Raw genomic sequence first — 8,477 nt, forward strand, 5'->3', positions numbered from 1 at the left:
TTTTCCACCACTCTATGTTTTTTTATTAGAGCATTCAGGCCTTTTATATTTAAAGAAATTATAGATAGGTATGGGGGTGTCTGGGTGGCTCACTTGGTTAAGCGTCTGACTTTGGCTCAGGTTTTCTTATGTCTAATTATGGCCATTTACTTTTCAGTTAAAAAAATCCCTTTAGCATTTCTTGTAAGGCCATTTAGTGGTGATGAACCCCTTTAAATTTTATTTCTCCTGGAAAATTTTTAACTCTCCTTCAAAGCTGAATGACAACTTTGTCAGGTAGGTTATACTTCTTTTTTGTTTGTTTTGTTTTTGTTTTTCCTCTAGGCACATTAAATATATCGTTCCTTTCTATTCTCACCTGCAAAGTGTCTACTGAAAAATTAGTTGATATCCTTATAGCTTTCCCTTATAGGTAAATTTTTACTTCTCTCTTGCTGCTTTTAAATTTTTCTTTTTTTTCTTTAACTTTTGATCTATAAATAGTTATGTGCTATGATGTGGATCTCCTTGGCTCATCTTTTTTGAAATTCTCTGTGATGATTGAACCTGGATGTCTATTTCCTTTCCTAGGTTAGGGAAGTTTTAGCTATTATTTCATCAAATAAATTTTCTACTCCTTTCTCTCTCTTCTTCTTCTTCTGGAACTCCTAAAATGTGAGTGTTTGTTCTCTTGATGTTGTCCAAGAGATCCCTTAATGTATTCTCACTTAAAAAGCACATTCTTTTCTTTTTGCTATTCAGCTTGGGTGGAAAATGAACTAAAAAGAGAAGATAAGGAGAAAAAAGAAAAAAAAGTTTATAAAACTATTTATTTATTTATTTATTTATTTAGAATGTATTTTGAACTTAAAAGACTATGAGATTAATATAAACTGCTACTTACTTAGGATGGTATGTATGAACATCTGGGTAACACTGAACCCAAAACCCTTGAGTGATACACAAAGAAAATAGAGAAACCATGCCAAAAATGTGTAAATGTTTTAACTACAAAGAAAGGGAACAAGAGGAGAAGAAATGAACAGAAACTATCTACAAAGCAATCAGAAAATAATTAACAAAAATGACAATAATTACTTAGCTATTTATAATTATTTTAAATATAAATGCTTGAATTCCCCAATAAAAATATGGTGGTGGCATAGATTAAAAAAGAAAAAAAAAAACTATATGCTCCTTATCCATCTGAACTCACTTCAACTCTAAAGGAACATACAGATTGAAATGAAGGGATAGAAAAACATTCACCATGCAAATGGAAGCAGAATATAATCCAAAAAGCTAGGTGAGAACCACATATATTGGACACAATTGACTGTAAAAGAAAGACAAACAAGAGACATTGAAGGGCATTACATAATGATAAAGGAATCAATCCAACAAATGATGTAATAATCATAAATATCTATTCAACCAACACTGGAACACCTAAATATAAAAATCAAATATTAATGGACATAAAGAGAGAAACTAATGGTAATATAATAATGATAGGGGCCTTTAACATGCCATATGCATCAATAGATAGATAATCTAGACAGAAATTCAATAAGGGAGCAATGCCTTGAGTTACACATTGGACCAAAAGGACATAACAGATATACATAGAATATTACATCATAGAAAACCCAATAGAATATATGTTCTTTTCAAGTTCACATGGAGCATTCTCCAGAATAGATCACATATTAGGCCTTAAAACAAGTCTCAATAAGCTTAAGAAAACTGAAATCATACCATGCATCTTTTCCAACCAGAATGGTATTAAACTAGGTATAAATCACAAAAAAGATGGGAAAAATACAAACATGTAAAGACCAAACAACATGATACTAAACAACCAATGAGTCAATGAAGCAATCAAAGAGGAATTTTTTAAAAATGGAGAAAAAATAATAACACAAAGGTTGAAAATCTATAGAAATAAGAAAAGGCAGTTTTAAGAGGAAAGCCTATAGCTACACAGGCCTGACCCTTAAAATAAGAAAAAACTCAAATAAAAAATCTAACCCAATACCTAAAGGAACTAGAAAAAGGAGGAAAAAAATCTCAATAAAGATCAAGGTGGAAATAAATGATGTAGAGACTAAAAAAAAAAAATGGGGTGGGGAGAATTAAACCTAGAGTTTTTTCTTTGAAAAGACAAACAAAATTGACTAACCATCAGCTAGACTCATTAAGAAAAAAATAGAAAGGGCCCAAATTTATAAAATCAGAAATGACAGGGAAGTAACAATTGATATCACAGAAATAAACACAAAGTGTTATAAGTGAATAGATATGAGAAATTATATGCCAAAATGCTGAACAATTTAAAAAAATGATAAATTCCAATAAATATAAAATCTTACAAATCTGAACCAAAAAAGTAGAAAATCTGAACACACCAATTATAAGTAACAAAATTGAATAGGTAAATCAAAAATTACCAAAAAATAAGTCTAAGACCAGATGGATTCACAGATGAATTCTGCCAGATATTTAGAGAATTAAAACCTATTTTTTCAAACTATTCCAAAAAATAAAGGAAGAAGAGCTTCCAAATACTATGAAGCTAGAATTACCCTACTACCAGAAAGACACTACAGAAAAGAAAATTACAGGCTAATACCCCTGATGATCATAGATGCAAAAAATCCTTAACAAAAGATTAGCAAATGATATAAAACAATACGTTAATAAGATCATTCACTATGATCAGGTGTGATTCACTGCCCACATGAAGGATGGTTCAATATCTGTGAATCAAGCAATATCATAAGCCACATCAAAAATGAAAGATAAAAATCATGATTACCTCAATAGAAGAAGAAAACACATTTGAAGAAATTAACCATCTATTTATGATAAAAACTCAACAAAACAGGTTGTGGTGGGCATACTTCACATTAATAAAGGTCATATGTGAAAAACATACACCTAACATCATACTAAGTGGTGAAAAATTTAAAGCATTCCTTCTAAAGTCAAAAATAAGACAAGGATGCCCACTCACTATTTTTGAAAAATTAGTTTCAGAGGTAGAATTTAGCGATTCATCAGTTGCATATAATACCCAGTACTCGTTACATCAAGTGCCCTCTTTAATGCACATCAGCCAATTATCAATTCTCCCCACTCACCTGACCTCTAGCAAACCTCAGTTTGTTTCTTAGAGTTCAGGGTCTCTTATGATTTGCCTCCCTCTCAATTGTCATCTTATTTTATTTTTTTTTCCTTCTCTTCTCCTATGTTCTCTGTTCTATTTCTTAAATTCCACATATGAGTGAAATAAAATAGTATTTGTGCTTCTCTGACTGACTTATTTCACTCAGCATAATACATTCTAGATCCATCCATGTCATTGCAAATGGCAAGATTTCACTCTTTTTGATGGTTGAGTAATATTCGATTATATATATATAATCTCACATCTTCTTTATCCATTCATCTGTCAATGGACATCTGGGCTCCTTCCATATTTAGGCTGTTGTGGATATTGCTGCTATAAACAATGGGGGTTCATGTGCCCTTTGAATCACTATGCTTGTATCCTTTGGATAAATACATGCAAGTGCAATTGCTATGTCATAGGGTAGCTCTATTTTTAACTTTTTGAGGAACTTTCAGACAGTTTTCCAGTTGCTGCAACAATTTGCATTCCCACAAACAATGTAAGAGGGTGCTCCTTTGTCTTCATCCTCACCAACATTTGTTGTTTTTTGAGTTGTTCATTTGAGCCATTCTGAGCTGTGTGAGGTAGTATCTCATTGTGCTTTTGATTTGTATTTCCTGATGCTGAGATGTTGAGAACTTCACCTTTTAATATGTCTGTTGGCCATTGATATGTCTACTTTGGAGATATGTCTGTTCATGTCTTGTGCCCATTTCTTGACTGGGTTGCTTACTTTTTGGGTGTTGAGTTTGATAAGTTCTTTATAGATCTTGAATACTAGCCCTTTATCTGTTATGTCATATGCAAATATATTCTCCCATTCCATAGGTTGCCTTTAGGTTTTGTTGACTCTTTTCTTTAATGTGCAAAAGCTTTTTATCTGGAGGAAATCCCAATAGTTCACTTTTGCTTTTGTTTCCCCTGCCTTTAGAAATGTGTCTTACAAGCAGTTGCTGTAACTGAGATCAAAAAGGATACTGCCTGTGTTCTCCTCTAGGATTTTGATGGATTCCTGTTTCACATTTAGGTCTTTCATCTATTTTGAGTTTATTTTTGTGTATGGTGTAAGAAAACAGTCTAGCTTCATTCTTCAGCATTTGGCTCTCCAATTTTCCCAACAGCATCTATTGAAGAGACTATATTTTTTTCCAACGGATATGCTTTCCGGGTTTGTCAAAGATTAGTTGACCATAGAATTGAGAGTATATGTCTGGGTTCTCTATTCTGTTACACTGATCTATTTGTCTATTTTTGTGCCACTACCATACTTTCTTGATGATTATAGCCTTGTAATACAGCTTGAAGTCTGGAATAGTGAAGTCTCCAGGCTCACTTTTATTTTTCAATATTACTTTGACTATTCCTGGTTTTCTGGTTCCACACACGTTGTAGGATTGTTGTTCCAGCTCTATGAAAAATGGTGATGGTATTTTGATCAGGATGACATTGAATGTATAGATTGCTTTGGGTAGCAAAATGCAGCATCAACTCACCACTTTTATTCAACATAGCACTGGAAGTCTTAGTCATAGAAATGAGACAAGAAAAAGAAATAAGAAGCATCCATGGGACACCTGGGTAACTCAGAGGTTGAGCTGCCTTTGCTCAGGGTGTGATCCCAGGATCTGAGATCAAGTCCCGCATCAGGATCCCTGCGGGGAGCCTGTTTCTCCCTCTGCCTATGTCTCTGTGTCTCTCTCTATGTCATAAATAAATAAATAAATAAATAAATAAATAAATAAATAAATCTCTTTTTTTAAAAGAAGCATCCATATTGGTGAAGAAGAATTAAACTGTCACTATTTAGAGATTACGTACTATACACAGAAAATCCTGAAGACTCCAACAAAAAACTACTATAAATTTTTAAAAATGCAGTGATGTGACAGGATGCAAAATTATTTTTTTTCTCTTTCCATACTTTTATTAACTCAGGATAGATTTACATATGTGGAGCTACAGAGTCAAGGGATTCCAAAATTTTGTAATTCATACTAAGCCATCAAATACAGCTGTTTTTTTTTTTATGTTACATGTGGTTTATCTCAACCCAGTGTTCCAGTTTTCCATGGCCTTTCTGAATTCTGATTCTGTCCCTAGATACTTTAGCTACCCCCTATCCCTCTGAGTTATGCTCACCAATCTCTCACTGCAAGGCCTAGTATCAGATAAAGGGCTAGTATCCAAGATCTATAAAGAACTTATTAAACTCAACAGCAAAAAAACAATCCAATCATGAAATGGGCAAAAGACAGTAACAGAAATTTCACATAGGAAAATGTAGATATGGCCAACAATCACATGAGAAAATGCTCTGCATCACTGGTCATCAGGGAAATACAAATCAAAACCACAATGAGATACCACCTCACACCAGTGAGAATGGGGAAAATTAACAAGGCAGGAAAGAACAAATGTTGGAGAGGATGTAGAGAAAGAGGAACCCTCTTGCACTGTTGGTGGGAGTGTGAACTGGTGCAGCCACTCTGGAAAACTGCATGGAGGTTCCTCAAAGAGTTAAAAATAGATCTTCCCTATGACCCAGCAATTACACTGCTGGGGATTTACCCCAAAGATACAGATGCAGTGAAACGCCAGGACACCTGCACCCCGATGTTTATAGCAGGATGCAAAATTAATACCCAGAAACTGGTAACATTTCTATACACATCGAAGTCACATAAAGAGAAATTTAAATTCAACAACATTTACAATGACAGCAAAAAAAATAAGATACATAGAAATTAACCAAAGAAGTAAAAGATCTGTTCTCTGAACACTATAAAACACTGATTAAGGAAATTGAAGATGACAAAAAGAAATGGATAAGTTCCCCATGCTCATGAATTGGAAGAATTAACATTGTTAAAATATCCATATTACCTCAAAAAATCTTACTGAAATATCTGATTTTGTGGGATTTTTATGGTCTGCTTTAAAGTTTCTTTTATACAAAGTTATGGTAATTAAAATAGTATTATACTGGCATTAAAATAAACACAAAGAACAATAGAATAGAATTAAGAATGCAGATACAAATTGTTGTATATATGGTGAGCCAATATTTCACAAAAAATTCAAGACTATTGAATTGAGAAATGATAGTCCCCTCAGTAAACAGTGCTGGGAAAAGTGGATAAACACAAGAAGAAAAAATAAAATCAGAACTCTATGTTAGTAACTTGAAGTTAATTAAGGACTTAAACATAAGTCCTTAAATTATAAAACCCCTAAAAAATATAGGGAAGAGCTCCTTGACATTGACTTTGGCAATATATTTTTTGATGTGACACTAAAAGTACAAACAAACAAACAAAATAGGTAACTTGGATTACATCAAACTAAAAAGCAAATCAAACCCACAGAGACATCAACACATTTTAGAATGACTAACATTATTAATTTTTAATTACATCTTTAAAATTTTGACTATAGTTGACAAAAATCCAGAAGACACAGAGAACATTTATCAAAATCTACAAAAGCAGGCCAACACCACAGCATATCATAATAAGTTTGCAAAACCCTAACCTATAAGGGAAGACAAAGTTAGCAGCAGATACGTCCACAGAAACATGATAGGCCAGAAGTAAGTGGCAAGATATGTTCAAAGTGATGAATGGGAATAAGATGCAGCCAAGAATACTCTATCCATCAGGGATATATCATTCAAAATTGAAGGAGGATAAAGAGTTTCCCAGACAAATAAAAACAAAAAGAATGTGTGATCACTAAAAGACCCTTGTAAGAAATATTAAGGGGAACTCTTTGAGGAGGAAGAAAGACCAAAAGCAACAAAGAATAGAAAGAAACAGAGAAAATCTCCAGAAACACAGACTTTGTATGTAACAAAATGGCACTAAATTCATATCCATCAATAATCACTTTGAATGTCAAAGGATTAATGCCCCAATCAAAGGACATGGAGTATCAGAATGGATTAAAAAAAAACCACTTTTATATGCTACATACAAGTGACTCATGTTAGACCTAAAGACACATGCAGGTTGAAAAATGACGGAATAGAGAACCATTTATCTTGCTACCAGATGTGAAAAGAAAGCCATACTTATATCATATAAACTAGATTTTAAACCAAAGACTACATGTAACAAGAGGTGAAGAAAGACATGCTATCCTAATTAAGGGGTCTGTCAAACAAGAAGTTCTGAAAATTTTAAATATTCAGTCCCCCAAATTGGGAGTACCCAAACATATAAATAATAACAAACATAAGAAAATTGATAACAGTATCAGTAGGGGATTTTAACATCCTGCTCATATCAATGGACAGACTATCTAAGCAGAAAATCAACAAGAAAATAATGACTTTGAATGAAACACTGGACCTGGAGGGTATTATGCTGACTGCAGTAAGTTAATTGAAGAAGGACAATCATTATATGGTTTCACTCATATGGGGAATATAAAAAATAGTGGAAGAGATTATAAGGAAAAGGAGAAAAAATGAGTGGGAAAAATCAGAGAGGGTGACAGAACATGAGAGACTCCTAACTCTGGGAGACAAACAAAGGGTAGTGGAAGGGAAGGTGGGCAGGGGGATGGGGTGACTGGGTGACAGGCACTGAGGGGGGCACTTGACGGGATGAGCACTGGATGTTATACTATATGCTTGCAAATCGAACTCCAATAAAAAAAATATACAAAAGAAGCACATTGGACCAGATGGACTTAGAAGATATATTCAGAACTTTCTCTCCTAAAGCAGCAAGAAAAAAAAATAAAGAAAGCAGCAAGAATACAAATTATTTTCAGTTGGACATGGAACATTCTCCAGATTAGATCACATATTGGGTCACAAATCAGACCTCACTAACTACTGAGATAATATCATGCATATTTTTCTACCACAATGCTATGAAATGTAATGTCAACCACGAGAAAAAAAATGAAAAGACTACAAAAAATGGAGGTTAAAGAACATCCTGCTATGTGCTCATTTCAGCAGCACATATACTAAAATTGGAATGAAGCAAAGAAGATTAGCATGGCACCTGTACAAGGATGACATGCAAAGAACATCCTGCTAATAAATGAGTGGGCTAACCAGGAAATTACAAAAGAAATACAAAAAATACATGGGGCAAAGAAAAATGTAAACACTACAGTTCAATCATTTGGGATGCAGCAAAAGTGGTCATAAGAAGGAAGCACAAAGCAAAACAGGCCTACCTCAAGAAGCAAGAAAAGTCTCAAATACACAACCTAACCTTACACCTAAAGGAGATAGAAAAGGAATAGCAAATAAAGCCTAAATCCAGCAGAAGGGAAATAATAAAGATTAGAGAAAATAAATGATATA

General features: G+C 33.6%; 1 non-coding gene across 1 annotated transcript; it reads left to right on the top strand.

The window, feature by feature from the left end:
• Window positions 1-8,107: 8,107 nt before the first annotated feature.
• LOC129518943 (U6 spliceosomal RNA) lies at window positions 8,108-8,210 on the top strand. Its single transcript, XR_008666280.1, has one exon. It is a non-coding gene; the product is annotated as a U6 spliceosomal RNA (small nuclear RNA).
• The last annotated feature ends 267 nt before the right edge of the window (window positions 8,211-8,477 follow it).

The sequence above is a fragment of the Nyctereutes procyonoides genome, unplaced genomic scaffold, assembly GCF_905146905.1.
Source record: "Nyctereutes procyonoides isolate TBG_1078 unplaced genomic scaffold, NYPRO_anot_genome, whole genome shotgun sequence".
Lineage (NCBI taxonomy): Eukaryota > Metazoa > Chordata > Mammalia > Carnivora > Canidae > Nyctereutes > Nyctereutes procyonoides.